Source organism: Amblyomma maculatum, chromosome 9 (genome assembly GCF_055883805.1).
Source record: "Amblyomma maculatum isolate TAMU_Amacu chromosome 9, ASM5588380v1, whole genome shotgun sequence".
NCBI classification, from domain to species: Eukaryota; Metazoa; Arthropoda; class Arachnida; order Ixodida; family Ixodidae; genus Amblyomma; species Amblyomma maculatum.
The window spans coordinates 81,914,438-81,937,438 of record NC_139352.1 but is presented as its reverse complement, the minus strand read 5'-3'; the positions used below and the strand labels follow the sequence as shown (position 1 = coordinate 81,937,438).

Genomic DNA, 23,001 nt, shown 5'->3' with positions numbered 1-23,001 from the left:
CACAACATCCCATAACAACTCCCCCTTACCACCAACTCTCCCTCTATGCTTTTTGTGAGCAAACAGCATGGTGTGCCGAGCAGCAGAAAATTCTCGCGGCATTTTTTACGGCGCGGCTATGTGCGGCAGGTGCTCGAGTTACTTATCTCAGGAGCAGCAACGCCGAGCGGCGAACGAGGCAAGAATGTGTCACGAGTTACGTCTAAACATTGCGCGCAAAGCAGGGCCACGAACCCGGATAATGTGGTACATATAACGACGTAAAATGACGAGCTCGTGCACTGTCCATGTAAAGACGGAGATTTGAACCTCGAAAGGGTGGTCGTCGTACATGTCCCTCATCATAGCATCCCAATCCTGTTACAGAAGACGGCGACCCTATGTCTGGACGGATCCTGCCGGTTCATGAGAACGCGCACAAAAATCTGAATAGTTAATATATTGAGGGGGTTAGTAACCGCGACTTTAAACAGGATGGAGACGAGAAGTGGGCAGAGCAAGTGCATGTTTGTATATGCGCAAATTGGCGCTTCGCAGGTGTGTAATGAGCCATCTGTGAATATCGTTAATTTCTGTGCTTTATCTGCGGTTATCTCGCCCAGCTTTGACGGGAGATCATTTTGGCTTATTCCTTCTTCTCTGCTATTCGCGACGCGCAAATTCCCTCTTGCTGCTAAGGGTGTTTTCCAATAAACCTCAGTTGCTAGCACCGCTCGTCCTATCTACTCTCGTCTCCATCCTGTTTGAAGCCGCAGCTCCTATACCCTCATATGTTTCTTACCAACTGGTCCAGAACATTTCTTTCTTGAATTTGAGTAGATGTGCGGACGGCGTTCATTTGCTCGGCTCTTTTACGCTTTAACTAACCGGGTTCACCAGCTCAGTGCACCTCGCAATAGCGTGATATCGTCGCAATTCACTTCAACTGAAGCGGACTGAGCTGAGCTCGCCGAAAGATGGCGCATCAAGCGCACTGGGGATAAAGATGGACATGTTAGTAGAGGCAGGTAACTCAAGGTCAGACATGGTTAAGACAGGCTCTGCTCACTATATAGCGAGTTTACGAGTTTATTACGCGCACTTAGCTCTCAAACTCCAACACGAAGGAGAAAGGTGACCAATTCTTCAGCTAATGAGAACTGCTTCTGATCGTGTGAATCCGGCCGGATACTAGTGCTAGTACCACGAAATTCATCGCAGTGAATACGTTCTGCTCTATGTTGATCGCCGCGAGCACCCTTGCGTTATGCAGCTGTCCGTTTTTGGGCACCTGAAGATGAAGAACGGCATAAAAAGGGGATTCTAAGCTCACACTTGTATGATGGCATCCGCAGACTGATGTGTGCAAAGGCATCTTACTGCTGAACGCGGCCCCTTTCTTCGCCCACTCCAGCCCTTCGAATTCGGCAGCGCGCATTGTCACCCTGGCTGATTTCTAAGCTTCACGAGTTCCCGCCATCACCCATGTTTCTCAACGCTTTCACATACATTCCTAACGCGGGAAAATTTACCGGCTCGTGGCTAGCGTGGGCAGTATATGTGATCACGATATGTGCACAGGAGATGACGATAAGAACGACGATAATTTACGATAACAAGGTAATTAATAATAGATTAATAACGATAATGCGATATCGCAGCGACGCAACGTTACAGATTACTAGATAGTCAAGAAAACACTGAGATAAGATAGATAAAGTGAAGAACTTGCAATGGCATCGCATTTCCTCGCGCAAGGAGACCTAATTGCGCCCCTGCAATATTTATTTTGTTTCTGCCATACAGATACATTTTTCTTTTTCTGCATTAATAGCATAATCTGGACTTAAGAGACAGTCTATCAGTTCAGGAGATGACGATAAGAACAACGATAACCTACGATAACAAGGTGATTAATAATAGATCAATAACGATAATGCGATATCGCAGCGATACAACGTTGCACATTACTAGATAGTCAAGAAAACACTGAGATAAGATAGATAGAGTGGAGAACTTGTAATGCCTTCGCATTTCCTCGCGTAAGGAGACCTAATTGCGCCCCTGTAATATTTATTTTGTTTCTGGCATACAGATACATTTTTTTCTGCATTAATAACATAATCTGGACTTAAGAAAGTGAGTTTATCAGTTTCTGAGCGCTAAACGTTATACGTGAACTTTTTCGCGCAGATTTGAAGGCTTTCTCGAAGTGTTTCGTAATTAATGGAAGTAACAATGCCGAAAAGCTGTGAGCTAATAAGTAAGCACCAGAATTTTCATGAAAGTAATTTTCACTTGGAACGTAAACGTTTCTGTACTGGGAATATAGAAATCGGCGTTGCTACTAGCGAAAAAATATGTCGACACACAAATGGCGAACGATCGATGCGCTAGCTATACACCTCTCACTTTTAAACAAAATGTTATTTACCGCCTTATATATGACATAATGAACCAGCTTATTTGGTACATCATTGCTAAATTTATTCATCTGAAACCAAGAAGTAGCCGCTACTTGCGCTTCCTGGTATTTCCTACTGTGGCAGTCATTAATTTAACCAATGATATAACATATCCCTCAAAAAAAAAAAAAAACACGGAAATAACTTGAGCATTTGCCCTAAATATCCGTGCTAATTACACCAGACACACCAGAGAGTTCGTGTTAAAACACCAGTCTAGAGCGATGATACCAACATATTCGCACCAGCACGGATACAACAGCACGGACACATCAACATGAACACACCAGGCCGGGCACACCAGAACCGTACCTGAATTTCCGCCCTGGTGAAAACACCAGACGCGGCCTGGTGGATTTTTCGATAGGGTAGCGTGTCAACTGAACAACATGCCTGTCTTGCTTCGCTTCGTTCGGCAGTTTCACTTCACCACGTTCTTTCACTTCTGTTTTTCGAGATGGGTAGTGCATGCTCTCATTGACTCCCGCTGTATTCGCTGCCTGGCATGTCATAGCAGTCGCTCTCTACATCAGCCCTTACTCATTGCCGCTTTCTCATATTTGTGAACGGCTATAAAACTACTACTGGTGCCTGCAGTCGAGCCCCTCCTGTGTCTTCGTTCATTCCGATCAATTTAACAACCATGGAAGCAGGGACACGCCGATGAGAAAGACTCTACGGTTTGCAACATGTTCAACGAAACGCTGCCTGGCAGAATGATCTGTACGACAAGCTGTGCCGACGGTCCAGTGGCCTGAGTTGCAAGAAAACTTAGCTGCGCTGGTTCGAAGCCCGCTCAGAGCTAAAGCGTTTTCTAATTGTTGCCATCGTGACGGCGAAATTTTCGCCAAGTTCGGCTTCATGTTCGCCAACGGTCCACTGACAATATTCGCCCAACAATACTCGCCCGAATGAATGGGATCTAAATACGTTTTGTACTTGATAACAAAAAATAATAAAACCAGAAGGATTGTAGTTGTGCGTGTCTGATACATTGTAAATAAAGATCACAGAATCACCTCTAATGGAAACTTACCAATAAATACGCCGCGTTAAAATATCTGACGCAGTTCTCTGAGCAGTGTCAACGCTGCGGTAGCCAAGCATGTCTTCCGGTCGCGGCGCCCACGCGAACGCAAAGCGATAAGATCAGACGCTTGCCTTGACTTCCGGCACCACGTGGCGTGCTATATTTGTGACACACTGTTTACGGTCTGGCCCAAGTGCATATGCTCATGTAGCGTAGAAAGCCTTTCGGGCCACGCGGGTACCCAAAACATACCAAAAAATCATTTCCGCGAGCTAGAGAAAACGAAGCATTCAAACATTTGTTCAAGAATATGGAGTGCATATTTTTTTCTATTTGATTAATAGAAAGATTTAGTTTGCCGGAGACGTACTATTATATACGTATACCGGTTTGCCGGACCCCTCCTGCGCACGCGCATTGACAGGGATGGGTGCAATCGCGGCCACTGCGTCCAGAATTGCCGCTGCCGGACGTGCTTCTCTAGGGAGGAGGAAAAAACATTTATTTAAACCCAATAACTAGGCACTGGTGATTAGGTGGTCGTGTCCATTTCAGGGTCTTTCTCTCTCTCTCTCTCTCTCTCTCTCTCTCTCTCTCTCTCTCTCTCTCTCTCTCTATATATATATATATATATATATATATATATATATATATATATATATATATATATATATATATATATATATATATATATATATATATATATATAAATTGCTTCATACTGTTTCCAAGTTTATTTGGAGTCGACGTTTCGGCAGGATCGAGCCCTGCCTTTCTCAAGACAGTCTTGAGAAAGGCAGGGCTATATATATATATATATATATATATATATATATATATATATATATATATATATATATATATATATATATACATATATATATATATATATATATATATATATATATATATATATATATATATATATATATATATATATATATATATATATATTCTATCTGTGTGTGAAGGAAAGAAGCCAGCAGTCGGCGAGGCCAAGGAGAGCATTGGGGATTGTACTTTGTCTTTTTTTTTTATTTTTACCGGTTTGCCGCACCCCTTCTGCGCACGCAGGAGTTAAAAAAAGAAAAATAAGACAAAGTACAATCCCCAATGCTCTCCTTGGCCTCGCCGACTGCTGGCTTCTTTCCTTCATGTATTATAACGAGCACCCTCATTTCCCCTTCATACATACACATACGGCTGGGTCGAGCAGAATCGCTCCAATACATCAACAAAATCTAAATGTGGTCGAATTTACTTCGGTCGTTTAGGCATTGGCGCCGGGTCGACTCCAGCCACGTGTGTGACCCGATCGCTGTAGCCTTGATCACTTAGTTGCATGCCTACCTGTCCCCGTGAATTGAGAGAAAGCGATTCCCGGGGGAGGAGGAGAAGATCTGACTCGAACAGAGCACAAATAAATCTCTGCTGGGTGATACACCGGTGGGCAGCTTGCAAAAGCGGCAGGTGCAGAGCTTCCGCGAAGCGCAACCTTAGCTCAATAGGGAGTTTCGATCTAGCGCAACCAGCTCAGCCGCGCCTACGATGCGCGCAAGCGCAGAAAGGCGTTGTCGGCTCACGGCACGCAATCGCACGCAACTGTTCCATGAACAGCGTGCACTTAGTGAGTGTCATTTATTTTTTACTTTCTCGACTTCGCCCTGGTATTTCTTTTATAGTTTCTGCGCCGCAGTTTTGAAATGTTGATAAGGTCGTAGAGAACAGCATGGCAAATTCGATTTCGGTAAGCGTGTGTTTGCAAGCGCAGGTCGATCCACCACTGCTCACGCAACGAATGCCTCCTCGTAGAAATTGCAGTGAGCCCGTGAGGGTCGCTGCAGTCGAAGTTAAAAGAGTGGTCGGCGTCTTTCATGGCACGAGGTAACGATGCCTCACAGTACAGAAGGCTACGAGGTAATTCAAGAGCCCCCAGATGAGTAATGCCTATTGCGCTGACTTCTGTACAGACGCTTTGAAAATGAATGCCTGACATCTGAATCACCCGTGTTCGCACTTGCGTTATACATGTGAAAAAGCATGCCACCGTCATCACACTAAAACGTTTTCGTTTTGTTTTTGTTTTTTTAAATAGGAACCTTATTGCACATCCGGATATCACCATAGACACCAAGGCCGGTCTGATGCCAGAAACAGCGTGCTGCGTGATTGGCGGGGCACACAGAGAGCGACGAAGTGGATAGATGGAATTAACTTTATTAGATAAAAACTTTAGTTGATTCCCCGTCTGTTGTGGTCGAGCCACTTGAGCTCTATAATACGTAGAGCAAAGCATGAGGCTCATGCACTCATTTCCGAACAAGCAGAGTCCAGCTGATATATCCGCCAATGCGGGGCGGGGCGTCCCATGAGGAACAGTGGCGAAAGAGCAATAACCAAAGCTTTCTAATAAAATAATGTGGCTGAGCAGGCAATCAATATGGCGGACAGGACTCGCTAATGCGAAGTGCTGTTACTTTACAAACAACTTTACTGTTCGAAATGTCGAAAAAGCTAGTGGGATCCAGTGTTTTGAAATACGTATGCAATGTTGTTTTATATATATGATTGAAACATTATATTAATCTGGAGACGATTACATTAAAGCAACTTTAGAATAACAATGCAATGTACAAAGTTATTTCTTATTTTTTCTACATGAACATGGGCATTCGAATACATCCTACAACGTTAACTAGATTTCATAACATTTTTATAAATTATTTTAATGCTCGGTGCTACTAATGGTGGAGGCATGAAATCCCATAATGTGAGAACTCGATGAGAAACCAGGAAGTCGAATTCGAAACAAAGATAGGGAAAAATTATGACCGCGTAATCAGAGCAACGCAGTGAAAGTTTATTACCCTGCAGGTCTTTCATTGGTCAATTTATTTGCAAGGAATGTCGTAACATAATGGTGAAAAGTCATCATCATCATCATCGGCCTGATTATACCCACCGCAGGGCGAAGGCCTCTCCCATATTTCTCCACTTAACCCGGTTCTGTGCTAGCTGCATCCACTTGACCCCTGCGAACTTCTTAATCTCATCCGCCCACCTAACTTTCTGCCGCCCCCTGCTACGCTTTCCTTTCCTTGGAATCCAGTTTGGTACCCTCAGCGACCATCGGTTATCCTCTCTTCGCTCTACATGTACTGCCCATGTCCATTTCTTCTTCTTAATTTCCACTAGAATGTCGGTAACTTGAGTTATTTTTCTGCCCCACTCTGCACGCTTTCTATCTCTTAATGTTACCCCTACCATTTTTCGTTCCATAGCCCTCTGGGTTGTCCTCAACTTAAGTAGAACTCTCTTGGTTAGCCTCCACGTTTCAGCCCCATAGGTGAGTACAGGCGATATGCAACTGTTGTATACTTTCCTCTTGAGCGATACCAGTAAGCTGCTAGTCATAATCTGCGAGTGCTTGCCAAATGCGCTCCATCCCAATCTTATTCTTCTTGTTATTTCCTTTTCAAGGTCCGGATCTGCGGTTACTACCTGTCCTAAGTAGACATATTCGCCTACTACTTCCAGTATTTCGCTACCTAGAAGTATAAGTTTTAAAAGCATGCCGGCGCATTCATAGAGGTGACCCGTTCGTTCTTCCCATAAATCCTGCATTCCTTCTATTTGCTATCCTGCAATGCGCTGTGCATGGTGACGTCTCATATTGCACCTGCCAATAACATTTCGCCCCAAATGAATTGAGATGCACTTATTGATGTCAGGAACGTCCGCAACCAATCCAAGTGACAGAAAAGCCTCCAGTTTAAAATGCTTGACCAGCCAGATTGCACTAGCCTAATTGCCATTTTACATCACGAGCTTCGTTTTTTCACTGGTCTATGGCCTGGGGTGGAATAATATAGCGATTCTATTCCATCAAAAAACGATTCAATGTCGTCACACTCTCTGCGATTGGTCGGCCAAATTTTGAATATGTGCATAATGAGGTTCCGTTGCACGACGTCACTGGAATTTATGATACCATCTTACTGCTTGCTACTAACTTCGTAGGAAATGAATTTTCTTCAACAATAAACTTGTTTTATGGACATTTGTTGATAAAAAAAAAATGAGAAGGGTTCAAAGCTGCTGAACCGAATATGGAGAAAAAGCATTAGCTGCGGATGACCGAGCGTTCTTCGTTTTTTGCGCGGCTGTTTAAGGTCATTCGTGACTGCGGCCACGGACTACGCGAAGGGTCGAAACCTGCCGTAATATTGTTTTCGCAATAAAAATAACAGGACAGAGCGTTTGGGCCTGCCTGTTACTATCTCGCTGGCTCTTTTCGTAAAAAAAATCACGCCTTGCTGTCATGCTACGCAATTTTGACGTCATCACCTGGGGAATGAAATTGATTTCGGCGTCGTTGTGTTATTCCACCCATGTCCTCAGTCGTTAACGTTCCAAAGCGACTACATATAAGGGACCCCATCGAACAGTGTACGGGCGAATGTCTTTCGGCTCCATTCAAATACGGCCACCACGTCCGGCTGAGTAGTCGAGCGCCCTCATTACTAAACCACAGCGATGGGGCCCAATTCAAATTCGGTAACAAACAACACTTCGCTGCAAGGCACGATAGCGCGCTCTCTACTCTTTGGCGTTCCGATAAACGAATTATCAGCGTTTGGAAATACTGCATTTGCATATATAAGGACAAGCGAGCTTACCGACACACCTGATCGTCTCTCCTCGGAAGCAGGTTCCTCAACTTTTCACTTGAGGTCAAGCAGCTAGGCAACGGCGACAGGGTTTATCCCGAGAAGTGCGATTTCCACTCACAACACATTCATACTTGCGAGACCATTCCGCAGCGAAATAAAAACCACTGCAGACGACAGCGAGGAAAACCGTGTCACACGACACAACACGCATCGCACTCCAGATTCTGATGCAACAGCAATCCGTGGAACTCCGGCTCGAACGGAAACAAAACAGCAGGATAACGCGAACATTCCGAGCACACACCGCAGCAGCTGCCTTCATTTGAAACTGTTGCATGCACTTCCATTGCCAGCTGCAAAAGAAAACCAGCGAAGGCCGAACATGTGAGGATGCCTAGACAGGCAGGCAGGTTGGTCAGCCTAGGCTTTTGGAGGCATCGCTTGACACATGGAGGACGAGTGGGGCTTGAAGATAAGTGATCAGAAGCGTGGAGTGAGCAATTGGCGTTGACCGCTGGGAGATTCAAATACTGCCCTGCTCACAGGGCAGGTCACTGTGGGCGATCGTACGTAGAATGAATGAAGTGACTGGCGGACAGGTAGAAGATCTGGTGGTCGGAGTCCTCAGCTGAAGGCGGATCAATCCTGGTCAATTGGAGATCGCGGCAGAGAAAGTAGCCGGCGTCTGCTCTCGTCCTGCAAGCCCGTGAGATGTGCAGATTTCGAGGGTGTACTGGAAGAATGCCTCGGCGAGGTTTAAAATTAGCCTACGCCTCCACCGCCAGTAGAGGGATGAGGACGCGAAACAAGAGAGTGAAAGCATCCGCGTTGTGACCGACGGGCTGCGCTCTTTCTACGTGCAGTGCAGCCGGCGGACGAAAGTGAAAGAGATGCGGAGCGGTTTGGCTGCTTGCCGCTTTCCGCATATCGGAGGGAGAGAGGAGAAAGAAAGGCAAGGGCGCCGCCCGGCCGCGAGCTCCTGGAGCGACTCCCCCCCCACACACAGACTGCCCTTCAGCCTCAACACCAGCGACGACGAAGAAGCCGAAAAAGCGTGGGCATTTGAAAGAAATCGGCGGTGGGTAGCGGCAGCGAACCGCGTTCCTTTTGGAGGGAGTCACCACCGCGAGTTTCCAGTCGGATAAAGAGGGGGAGAGTGGTGAGGAGGGACGGCGCCCATTTACCCAGAAGCAGCAGGCAGGGACGTCGTACGCTACGAGACGTTCTGCAGTCGACGACGAAGGACGGGGATGCCCTCTAGGGGGAGGAGGTTTAGTGGGAGAGCGGTAAACTTTCCATTTCTTCAGAAGAGGGGTCTCGTTTGGTCCGTGTAGAGGCTCCCTACCGTGTAGACGATCGGCTGGCGGTAAAAGGGCGTGGTACCACACAGCGATAGGAATGGAGTTCTCGTGACCTGAGCACGATGATCGTAACTTGAAAGCGATGAGATGCAATCTGAATCAAAAGAGGGAGAGTGGAGCACGCCGAGACTGTTCCCAAGTGCCAGCGAGGTTAGTGATAGGACAAAATACATGTAAATGTGTGTGTGTGTGTGTGTGTGTGTGTGTGTGTGTGTGTGTGTGTGTGTGTGTGTGTGTGTGTGTGTGTGTGTGTGTGTGTGTGTGTGTGTGTGTGTGTGTGTGTGTGTGTGTGTGTGTGTGTGTGTGTGTGTGTGTGTGTGTGTGTGTGTGTGTGTGTGTGTGTGTGTGTGTGTGTGTGTGTGTGTGTGTGTGTGTGTGTGTGTGTGTGTGTGTGTGTGTGTGTGCGTGTGTGTGTGCGTGTGTGTGCGTGTGTGTGCGTGCGTGCGTGCGTGTGTGCGTGTGTGCGTGTGTGCGTGTGTGTGTGTGTGTGTGTGTGTGTGTGTGTGTGTGTGTGTGTGTGTGTGTGTGTGTGTGTGTGTGTGTGTGTGTGTGTGTGTGTGTGTGTGTGTGTGTGTGTGTGTGTGTGTGTGTGTGAAAAAACGCTTTGGGGGTCAAAAGCGGATAGGCCGCAGGGAGAAACGATTTTTTTTTATCGCTTACATCTATTAAAGGGGAAAGGAAGGGGGAATGAATGGGGTTTTCCCCCGTGTCATGTGATGATGACGCACGAATACAGTTCTCGGTTGCCCTGGCGTCTCGTAATTTGGCCGGTGCCCGGTGGGCATTCCCGGCAGCCATCGGTCAGCTAGAGGCCAGCTGAGCGCAGGAGAGCGTAAACCAGAATAAAGAAACCACGAGAACATGTTTCGAAACGCCCATTGCGAAGCTAGACGAACCCATGTCAAGGGCAGCGAAAAAGTTTGCGAGCGGTCGCGAATTAGTAAACAGGGTGTGCGCAAACTGTTGATTCAAGAAAACACCCTGACCGCATTCACTGTTCTTAGACACAAAGTTATAGTAAGATACATATTACACGTACAACGCGACGCTTGTAAGAGATGGAAACCTGATGGAGATAATTTCACGCATTGCTTTTCCAAACTTTTTTCTGTTGCTTTCAAGAGCGCGTGCAAATGTAAACGGGGCTTTGCAGTCTCATGCCGTGATTTCACGGCGCCTCGCTTGTTCCACAGAGGCCGCAATATGTGAATGCGGTCACACTGTTCTGCTGATCTAGGCACGCTAATGATGTGCATAAAGCACATGTGAATGTGTTCACAGCAGCTCGATACAGTTTACTCTTGCCGCGTGCACCTAAGTAACCAAAAAATAAAACGGAGCCGGCGGTTCACGGAAAATACTCCGAGGAAACTCGTCCTGGCAGCGGTCGCGCGGCGTGGACTCGCTTGTTTTTCGCGGCATTAAAGAACATTACGCAAGAAGCTCGTCCGCTGTATGCAGCCAGTTTATATTCTTGCCGCAATCACTTCCTTGGAAGAAGAGAGCGATCAAAAGCGACCTTCCAACATGATTCGTCGACGTCGAGGCTGCCGCTATAAACTGCCCACACTTCTAAAAAAAAAAAAATAAAATAAATGAGTATTGTACACAGAAAAGCCCACTTTCTACCAGCTGGTTACCTCGACTTGAGTTAGCACACTTTTTGCAAACCTCACTTGAATCACAGCCATGGTCTTTAGCCCATGCCTTCCCATGCCAAGGCTGGGTTACAGTGTTCTAAGTCGAATAAATGTCCTGACAGTATAAAAACAAATAGCTATGGTTTAGCTATGCTTAAACCGGGTTGAATTGCATTAGCAATACCTCCAAGGCTGCGCTTATGGTTCAGCATGTAGTGTATCTCATGGTGTAGCTTGGGATGTTTTTTCTCGTTTCAGATGGGACGGTTATGTAAGAATAAACCTGCCAGGAACCTGGCATTCACGTTACCCCTACAGGCTGCTAAGGCACGTTCTACGGCTTGGTTAAAGCCGTATTCGGCTCGGCTGCGGCTCAAGGTCAAGCGTGGCCCTTCCCGAACTACGCGACGGGCTGAAACCTGGCGCAGTATTGTTAACGCAATAAAATTGTTGCGCATTATCGCCTCCAGGGGAACTGGCAGGCTGCCGTTGGCCACACGACAGCGTCTGCAAAAGGAATGATAGAATTCCCACTATTTATCCTTAAAATTTTTTCTCTTAAAAAAGGACCATTCTGTCCACCTCAAACTCACTTATATATTCAATTGCTGCCCCTTGCCTCATTCGCTCGTTCACCATGAAGTCCTTTTAAAAGTTTTGCCTAAAGCAGACGACCGCGCACCCGCAGGCATGCGGCGCCATTTCTTCTTAGCGGACGATTCGTGAAGCTCTCAGCAGACGATCGCTTTTTTCCAGAAGCAGACGATCTACACGCCGATCTGCGCACGCGGAATCCCATAAAGGCGTTGAAGCGCCATTTTTTTCAAAGAGCGCTGATCTCGCGCTGCTCTGCGTCCCAGATACGCTCCTTCCTCTTCACAAAGAAGACAGTTATAAAACTAACCGAAGATTTAAGCGCGGTCCATGCGCTGCTGCTGCACATTGTGAAACGCAGGAGAAAAAAACAACAAGAAACTGCTCCCAAGCTTGAGCAGCTGCAAATAAGACAAACAAAAGAAATGCAAAGCAGGGATGCCGTCTGCGAGTAAGATAGTAGCGCCATAAAACGGAGCCGTCTGGAAGATAGGCGTCTATACGCAACGACGTATTTTGCTTCTGTCCTCTTTTCATCGTCAGCCAGGCTGCTTGACGGCGCGTAGTCAACAAGAACCCTGCTCTGTCTACCCTCTATCCTATAGTCAAGGCATTTTCCTGAGTAGCACATATATATTCGCAAACTTCGTCTTCCCCATGGTAATTTCCTATTCCTTTGTTTGTTTGAATCTCGGAATATCCTACGTATGACGTATGCCGCGTACATGGTAAAGATAATTACCAATTATTTTAGCTCGAACAAAAATACAAAATCCCCACGATAACACGCTTAGGTTTCGCAGCGCAAACTATATTGCAGCGTCCGCTGAAAGAAACAAATGAGAATAATGTTGTTCAGTTCACTCATTCAAATCGAATTCTAAACTTCCACGTTAAAAAGCCAGAGATCTTTACAGACAAGTTGACGCACCATGACACTCATGCAGCATTGGACCTTCTCTATTAATTTTTTTAATTTGCTATAAGGAGTTTCACTGCTTCATACGAACAGAAATTATTCTCATAGCTGCTTTTAATTTCACTGCATAAATACAAAGCGTTCTGAATAATGTGTAGCCGATTTCTGCGTTTCTGCGACGAATAGAGTTCATCAACGACGAAATTCTGCAAATTTGCAAAATTTATCTTTCGTTTTTCATTCTTCGAGCATTGCAGGATATTACATCGTGGTGCGTTAAGAAAAATGACAGCACAGATGATAGATTTTAGTGAAATGTAAAAAAAAAAAAATGTGCCGAGAAACTTTACGTACAAAAAGAAGGCTGAGTCGGGCCAGGTTTATGTCGGTCGAAACAAGGGAGCCTACATGACAGTCGAGTAGAGCGGCCACAAGCGCTTGTTTCTGTTTCTTCTCTATCGTTCCATGCATCTGTCATCGTTGTTTCGTCGTTTACACACAAGTTACTTGACAGGACGGCTAATTAGACTAGTTAGTAAATATTCATTGCTACGGAGCTCTGCGTGTGGACGACGGCCGAGAAAAGTGCAGACAACAAGGCACTCAATAACAAATGAAGTTTATTTAGAAAAAAAATTCTTTTTATAGTGTCGTTGTAATGCATATCAAGCTCTCGGCCACACAGCACGTAGCCATAGTTTCTTAGGTCATATATAGTTTGCTAGTAAGAACAGGCGTTTGAGAAAGCAAGGAAAACGCAGACACGCGGCCTCTAATTTACTCCTGCTTAGTACTTATGCTTGTGATTAAATCATTTTTAATTTTCATTATTTCTTGCGCGTAAAGCCCACAAATATACTTGTCTCTTACAGATAGCGACTTTGCATAGCGGTGATTTTATTCACTCTCCCCGCAGTGGTTACGGCGCTCGGCTACTATTCCCAAGGATGCGGGATGATGATGTCATTAAAGCATCGCCTTATTGCAGTCCTGCTTATTATGAACCCCTTCATCACAACCGCTAATTTTAATAAACTTACAAGCAAATGAGGGTTGCGTGCCGCATCGGTGTAGTGCACATCTTCTGAAAGAATAACATATTCCGAAAGCACGCACAGCTGATAAAAGCAAACAATGGTTTGCCGCCGCGAGATAGGAGCGCTGGCGAAGCTTCTTTCGTTGGATAGCAACTTATCTAACTAAGCTCACGCAGACAGACACGCAGCGTATAATCCCCCGAGATTATCTTTATTTCTCTCAAGGGTATACCTTCCGCCGATAGCCATAAATCGTATGAGAAAGCGTCACTCTTCGAGGAGCATGAAAGCCTCGATTCAATTATCCTTTCAATAAATGGTGATTCATGTATAGGTTGATTTTTATGTTTATCGGGTTTAATATCCCACAATGACTCAGGCTACGATGGACGCCGTAGTAGACGACTTCGCAAATTTCGGCCACCTGGTGTTCATTAATGTGTACTAACATTGATTTGTACGTGGATGCTTAGCTTTTCTCCTTAATCAAAAAGCAGCAGCCGCGGCCGGGATTCGATTCCGCATCCTTGGGCACAGCAATCAAGCGCCTTTAACCACTGATACACCGCGGTGGGGTGGTTGCATGTACATACGCATCTATATACATGCAACAAATTTATCACAGCGCTTCCTCGCAGCACTTTTACGCAGTATTATTAACTACCAGCGGGTGAAGCGAGCGCATCGTGCACGAATTCGCTTTAGCACACATTCATACATCTTAAACCTTTTCGGCCGAATGCAAACATGATCTGAATGTGACGTTCAAACTCCAATGGTAGAACTGCTGTAATGCTTCTGCGAACAGGACCAATAAACCTTTACAGGCGTGACAATCAACTGATCCTTTGTAAATATAAACGGTGCAGTACATAGAGGAACCGAGAGATTATCACTGAGCCTTTTTGTTTTAACAGCGCAAAACAGCTGCATTGAACACAGGTGCTCTCTGATCTGTTAATTATGCAAAAGACTGACGACATTTTGCAACTTCCTTCTTTTCTTTATTACTTTCGCGCACGGCAACGGCTTTTCAGCGACGAAGACTTTCACTACAGCTGTGGCGCCAATTCTAAAGCAACCGTCTCCTGCTCAGAGTGAGGATGAGCGAAGGGTTTGGCTTAGCGCCAACCCTGATTCCCGCCATCTGCTTCTCCTTACTTCTTAATCACCTTGCTCATCCTGCTCTCTTTAGTCTTATCTGACCTTATATGTCGATGTATGTTTTGGCGTCGCGCAAGCTTTGTAGTTGTCGAATTACACGATTATATTGGGCTAGAGAACTTAACTCAAAACAGGTTAAGCTTATAGGGAGCGCCTTCAGGTCATGTCAGGCTCGCTGCTTTGCAACGGTATAGCAACTCCCCACTTCCGCGTCTCTTTCAACATATGTGCTTAGACAAGGAGCCGCCACCGAACAAAAGTTTGCGTTTTCTATTTCCGGCTCCAAGACCAGTGCAATCCCATTCCAATCAGGAAATAGATCAGAAAGTATACCATAAAATAAATCAAATAAGCATCTACTCGCACTCTTTGTTAAGCGTGGCTCCTACTGCCGACAGTGAAGAGATGACATCTGGGACTCGCCACCAGCGAACGCTCCCCTGGAGGTCAGATCCCAGCAGCAGAGCAACCCAGAATAGCCGTCAAGGGGCTTGAAACGCGAGATCACTCATCCTTCCTTATAAATCCTTTCCGCAGGCCCAGCGAAACGGCGCGATCGTTCGGCAACATCAAGTCGTGTCCGAAGACGTGCATGCATGCCCCAAAGCGTCGGACCATTGATAAGATGCGTGCTGCAGAGATATTCGCACAGTTATGAGAGCGTCTTCAAGGCTTACGGGAACACTGTGTGCCGGGCTCACATATAGAAGATGTTCATCTTTTTATAACCTATTCTATAGCCCAAACCATTCCCTTCGCCGCCTTCTTTCGAGCCAGATGCCCCATTCAACAGTCGCACAACAGCCACCGCATTCCGAAAGAGGTAAAATGTAAAAAAAAAAAAAAAAATGTTCTGTAAGTCGGATTTTGCGTGCAATTTAAAGAAGTCGCGGTGCAGGAAAATAATCTGTAGGACTTACTACGAAGTTCATTTTAGACCCGCCGCATGGCACAGTGAATGAAACGTGCTGAGCCCGAGCTTGCGAGATCTGATCCTCGCCGCGGCGATCACGTTTTGATGCAGTCGAAATCCAGAAAAGTGCATGCCCTGTACAATGTCATTGTAGGTTAAAAACATTCGTGGTGGTCTAAATTACCCTGAATCATTCCACTATGGCGCCATTACCATTCCCATACCGTACCAATGGGCCGCACTCGTAAACTGCTGACCAATAAACACCAGAAGTTGCTCATAGATATGAGCACCTGGTTGCAGAAATACGCTGGGCATATCACTCAGCTTTGGACATCGACAGCCATGACGGGCTCCCGCAAAACCATTATAATGGTTCTGAACAAAGTGGCGGTACTGTCGAGGTGGCGGAAATACTGCGCAAGCAACGACCTTGGCAGAATGCCTAATCCCTCTACCATCTTTTGTTGCGACAGCACACGGAGGAGGGTGACATGCGCCTAGCTTCGTGCCTTCCGTGCGGTTGCGCTCAGCGTAGCGTGTAAATGGAACTATGCTCACCAAGTGAAGCGGCAATAATCGGTGGAGAGAAAGTAGAATACTGCGCTCAATCGCTGTCCGGACATTGCGCCGTACACCTGCCTGCATGGGCCCCGGAGACTAGCGACTCTTCGTAGCAAGCTTCAAGGTCACCTACGTCGTGATCTGCTCATCGCGGAAACCATTGCTTGCAACTATTTCTTCGGATAAACTAGCAGGATTCGCCAACTGCACACGTTCTATGCGTCACCTGCATTCTCCTGACGGTTGCTTGGCTTTGTAATTTAGAAGTTATGGCCATTGCTCCGCCCAACCTTATGGATCGACGTAAAATCACATAGTGCCAAAACGCGATGGCTTCTCTGTAGAGACCGTGCACGTTCGTATGCGTCGTGAAGTGCGGATCGCAAAAGCAATCATCTTTTCCCATTCTTCGAAGATGCTGGCAGGATTTCCCAAATGTAATTATGATGTTACGTGCGATGTTCTGAAGTTCGTTGATCCTGGCTTTGTCCATTCTCTCCTACTGACCGAAGTATTATCGCGGGTACCGTGGCAGGCTGTACAATCCGCAGCCATTCAGGTGGCTAAAAAGTAGGCAAAAAAAGTTTCCCGCGATCCTGGAGCATCCCTTTTCTGAAACGTAACTTCGCCTACGCTTCCATGCAGAATGCATGCGTGAATCGTTCGTATTCAATTATGGAGAAACGGAAGCCTAATTGCGCTTACACAATAATGAGCGAGTTGCGTTGCGCCATCATCGTTACGCGCCTATCGTAACAAAAGGGCATTGTTCAGAAACCACGCGTTCTGAACGCCAACGTATATAACACGTGATTGCGTCCGGAAATGTGGCCGAGCTTTGGCGCGTATACTGAACTTGGCGCAATAATGTACCGCGAAGCTGGTGAGGCACAAACAAGGCGCGAAGATGACGTCTCGACAGCAAAGTACAGAGCGCGTTCCGCTCCATGATCGCGCTCTACTAAGCATGGCAACGAATCCACGAACACTGTACCGTGGCCGCTGTGACAGCGTGTTCAGTCGTTCCATTGCGAGCATCTCCTCAATGGTATCGCAACCATAGTCGATCTCAGCACCCACTAGAAGCGTAGGCAAGCGGACATTCAAGGTATGACATGCAATACATCAGCAGCCGATGCTTGAATGCTGATGCGTTCGTTAGATCGGCCGATACGTCATTCTCATTGTGCACTTAATTATGAAAGCATCGAGGGGATCGTCGTGGCATGCGTGTAGTCTCCCGGCGTTGTCGCATACCTGGGCCCGATTTTGATGCTGGCGAATAATAGCGCGCGTTTCTGTATGCAGTTCCTTTGTTTGAGATAACATGAGTCCCTGTTTGCGGAATCTGAGGACCACGAACAACGGCTGCACGCAGTGTGCCAGGGACGTCAGTCATCCGTGGAACGGCGCACATGTGTATCCATATGCGGCAGCCTTCGAGATCAGGAGGGCAACAGAAGGCAAAAAGATTCCTTGGCAGAGCAAGGACACATTCACATGCAAGAAAACCAGTCCATCAATCAAACTATTATTGGGTTTCATTACTTGACTTAAAGGGAAGCTGAAATGCTTATTGGACAATTTCCCGTGACACACGTATTCGAATATATGAAACTTGTAGATCAAGCTCACGATGCGGTTTCGCGCTACCATTTAGAGTTATGACGTAATCTACTATTGAAATCACCGATAATCGCAAGGCTTCTCAAACTATTGCAGCAGTGCGATGAAACTAGTCGATGACGTCATTATGGGTGAGGTTTCGAATTTCAGCCGCTTTCACCCAATCCTTTCTGTGAGCCACCCGAAGCCGCCGAACAACGCCAAGCGACCTTTACCATTCTTACTGTCGGCCTCTTTCTCAGAGCAAACATTTCTGCGTTGGAAATGCATCATTCCTACACATGACATCATCACTGGCGTCCCTACTTCTCAGCATGTGCTATGGAAAAGCCTGAATGCCGAAATAGTTTTATTCGGCGATACGTCGTCAATTTAAACGCTAACACAAACCGTCTTCGTATGATTTAACATTAGCCTTAACACATTCGACTCCTTTAGTTTAGTTGAATTCAAAACCACTCCAGTTGCCCTTTAATACCAAGATCTTAACGGAAACCTTCGTTTCCTTCCATTTGCACACTATTTCGCAATAGGCCATTACTGATTGCAAGGCTATAAGCAATAAAATAAATGGTCACACCGCAAAGTTTCATCATTGCCTGCTCGCCGGCAAATCACGCTAGATCCTGCAACAGTCGCATAAAACCGGCACCCTACCGTCAAAGTTGAGACCAATCACAGAAACGGAACCTCAGTGGCCTCAGTTCTCTTCCACAGTGCATGCGCTGCTCAGCGACACAAAATTTGCGCTTACTATAGACAGGCAAAACGTAGGAAGGTTACCCACATGTACGCGGCCAGTTCGCTTTAGTACATCTACAGAAGGGGGGGGGGGGGGGAGTATATGATTGCATATTGACCTCAGGTATTGTACAAAAGAGAGCTCTTTTGTACAATACCTGAGGTCAATATGCAATCATATACTCCCCCCCCCCCCCCCCCCCCCCTTGCCTTCTGTAGATGTACTAAAGCGAACTGGCCGCGTACACGTGGGTAACCTTCCTACGTTTTGCCTGTCTATAGTAAGCGCAAATTTTGTGTCGCTGAGCAGCGCATGCACTGTGGAAGAGAACTGAGGCCACTGGGGTTGCGTTTCTGTGATTGGTCTCAACTTTGACGGTAGGGCGCCGGTTTTATGCGACTTTGCTTCTCTTGTTTCTTTTGCTTCTTTTGCCACGGCCCAAAGTCATCAGCTTATAAGCTGTTTTTGAATGCACGCGACAGTAACGCGTCGCATTCAAGTACACGGTGTTAATGCGCCAACGCAACCCCTAGCACTAATCCCCAACCGGGGGTATAGACTGAGAATGGCAAGGACGGTTGTAAGTCGACGATATACGCTTAGAAATGTAATGCGCTAATATAGATTTTTGGCATTTTGGATACGTACTGTAGCGACGTGTACCGGATTTCCGCATGAGCAGCACGTGGCAGGCGGGCGGCCAGGTGGGGAGCGATCTAGCCATATATACATCCTGTAATATAATATACCCCTACGCTAGTATATATACGTCTCCTCTGTAGTAAATTTCTCCCCTGTTGCTTTTGGGCATGCGAGCGCAGGAAAGCGGACGTAACTGCTACGAATTCAAACGGAACAGTCTGCACGTTCAAGAGACAGTGTGATGGACAAAACGGGGATGTCTCTAAGTGGAGAAATGCAGTAATAAAGAGGTATTACCCGCCATAGCTGAAAAAAAAAAAGCAGATTTAAAGCTCGCCGTAGGGGATGTTCCGGAATATTTTTACCTCTGGTGTGGAGTTGCACAGCGCGAAACTCCAGTATCAAGTTATTATGACGTTTTAATAACGTCATGATAACTGGATAGTGCCAACCGCGCGCCTAAACTCCGGGCAAGAAAGTTTTCAACACACACTCCCTTGCGTTCTGAACGCTTATTCCCTTGAAAACTTTGAGTCCTTCAATTGCAGCCAACGCAGATGCTGCGTAGGATGTATATAGAAGGTATAGCCGAACACCATTCGTACTGACTTACATTACAATAACTGTATTTGCTTCTGCGTTCTGTATTTGATGCTTGAAAGTTGCATGCATTTGTTATAAACTTGCCTTCTGCCGGTTTCTGTTTTGTCTTTCTGGGATGACTTAACAATGTATTAAGTTATATTTCATATTTTCCTTTTTTTTTTTTTTCGTATACGACTGACAGCTCAATGGGTTATTGTTTGTCTGCTGCTGCTTTGTTGATGGGGGTTGTGACCTTGTCGCGCTGTTTTTTTTTTTGAAGGATATTTAGGCAGCTCCTTTGTGCATACACTTCTGAGGCAGAAAAATAAAAATTGACGCCATGTGGTAAGACGATGAAATAAGGTACATCAGGAGGTCTTTTTTGCGCAGACGCGTTAACTGATCAATTCAAAATCTCGGTCCGGACCACGTTGTTAACTCCACTCAAAACTCTGGCTCAGAAGTTAACTATTTTCACTTCAATCTATCGAACGCTTCCCGAATACAATACTGTGCCGATAGACGGGGCAGTTTCTACATGAATGCGCGAGAAACAGCGCGCACGGACAGAAACGTGAAAGACGCTGCGTCACTTATCGGTACATACCGTTGCATCTGCAGGGCGCTGATTTCTGTGGGTGAATGTTCCCTGACGCGTGCGTGCTCTATTGTTGGAACCTATAGATGTTTGACCATCACCTGTCGGTACCAACTGCCTTCTAGGCTTTCTAATTTCACTTTAAAACACCCCTTCCCCATTCTTGTTCATATATGCAGAACCACGCTGCACGTGCTAATTAGAGCCCAGCGACCAATGTAGTAATACTAAAATGCGCTTGTGAGCGAAACGAACGCAATTTTCTTATTTCTAAAGCGAACCTTCGTGCCTCGGCTTCATGAACTTCTTAAAAATGAACGATCCAAAAATGCATTCGTTTTAGAATGCAGTGACGGTGCAGTATTTATGACGCTCTCGGCCGACATCTGAACCATACCTTGAGGGAAAGAATGGAAGAAGGTGAACGAGGGAATAGAAAAAGAGTAGCCTATGTGGGAGATCCTGGATTATACTCAGTTAATAGTAGAAAATGTCGCGGCAAATTCCCTTCAAATGAGGCCCGGGCCTCCAGGCAATGACGTCAGTTTTTCAACGCTGCTCCCCCTCTTACTCCAGCCTTTGCCCGTGTATCCCCAGCATGGAATATCTTCGTTTCTTTTTTCTGGGTACTGAACACCAATCACCCTTCGCCACCTACAAGCATGAGATGAGGAAATAAATCCTTTCGTGCGTCAGTTGTTGGAAGGGCCCCCTCTGTCGATTCCACTTTTCATTGGGGGTATTCGCCTTTGCATTCTTCACTTGCAAGCGGCTATATATAGTAATTTCAACAATCGGTGACTGTTTAGTGTTTTGCCTCCGCTGAAATACGTCATCCGCGACCGGAATTCGATTGCGAGTCTTGGTGTTTTGCAACCGGAACCCGAAACCACTGAGCTACCGCAGGAAGTAACAAAAGCTAAACAATAAGCGAGTCCCTTTACGCTATGCGTCTACTGGTCGTGTCGATTGGCCGCATCGAGCCGTTACAAGCCGAGAGCTTCAAAATAGGACTGCCGTTGTCTACATGGCAGCACGTATGCCTGCACTTTTGCGCCGTCAACTGAAGTAACCAACGGGCGCTCCCGTTCAGCCTGCGCACAGCCATGCCACAGGTAATCTATGCGCACTTACACGTACTCGCTTGATGCAACGCGCCCTTACATACATTTCCTGGCAGCTGTACACTTTCTCTCGAAGCCTAATCACCGAACCAAGAGCTGCCGACTCCTGCCTCCTCTGTGCGGGGTGTCGACGGCACCGACATCCGGTGACAACCTTCTTGCAGTGAGCGGAAGGAATTCCAGATAGCGGGCCGTCCGCGTGCTCGGCTGGCTCCGGATGGCACGCCCATTGGCACCAGCCAGCGATGGCGGCAGAGCAGCAGCGCCGGAGCGGAGCCTCGCAGAAAACAGCGCCGCCACCTCACCATGCATACCTGAATGCACGGCCGTCTATGCGTGGCCCCGATGCAAGGAGCAGGGATAGGCGTGCGCAGCGAGATTGGGACAGAGAGGCAGACAGATAGGCAGACGCGTCCTGCCGCTGCGGGGCTCGGTCAAGGTCGCGCGGTGGAACCCTAGCCGCGACGGCCTTGATGCAACCGGGATGAAATAGAGAACAACAACAAAAACGCGGTCCGTGTAACCAGATTTCGCAGGGTCCACTCTCAGAACGTGCAGTGTTGGTTTCGATGCGTGAAAAATTCATCAATCAGTCAGTCGAACATACCAGCACATCGATGAAGAACAGATTGAACGGAAAGTGAATAGCGGCTCGGGTAGGTTGGTAAGGCATATTTGTGTAGAGGCACTTATAGCGAAGAAAAAGCAGATCTGATGACAGCAGATCTATTGAAAGACGACATGGAGGCGGTTGTGGAAAAACTGGCCAGCCTGTATACGCAATGCCACACGAGTCACGACCTTGAGAGTACAAGGATAATGAAAAAGCGCAAAGATTGCCTTAATCCTTAAGAAAGAAAATATTCACTAAGGCAGTCGATAAGAACATTAGGACTGATTTTGCGTGCAACCAACGGAGAGACCAGGCATGGTTTCGTAAACGCTGCTAGAAAATAGACCATATCCACTCTATCAATCAGACGATTGAGAAATACACAAACTGTCACCAATGTTTGTATGTAGCCTTCACAAGTTCCTCAACAATCATGCAGGCATTACGGAACCAAGGCATAGAAAAACCATATGTAAAATACTGGAATGTATCTATAGCTGCTGCACAGCTGCGCCTGTATAAAGAAAGTAACAATATCCTCATAGGTAGAGTCCTCAAGTAGGAAGACAATCTATCCAGTGCTATTCACTGAGTGTTTATATTATGTATTAAAATACCAAAAGTGCAAACAACTAGGGATAGGTATAAAAAGAGAACACCTTAGTAATCTGCGACTCGCTGATGATATGCATTCTCTCGTTAAGAAACTGATCGGACGAATCGTAAAGCATG

General features: G+C 46.4%; 1 protein-coding gene across 3 annotated transcripts in view; it reads right to left on the bottom strand.

Moving 5' to 3' along the window:
• The window catches only part of LOC146179587 (galactosylceramide sulfotransferase-like), a 79,653-nt gene that overhangs the window by 34,789 nt on the left and 21,863 nt on the right, over window positions 1–23,001 (bottom strand). The window contains exon 1 of one of the 3 annotated variants that reach the window (XM_084579256.1): window positions 8,154–8,288. The exons of 1 other annotated variant lie outside the window; for it this stretch is intronic. The gene's annotated coding sequence lies outside the window, so the exon portion shown is untranslated. Of the gene's footprint in view, window positions 1–8,153; window positions 8,289–23,001 lie in introns of those variants that run through there. One more of the 3 variants, XM_084579257.1, reaches the window with a different exon arrangement.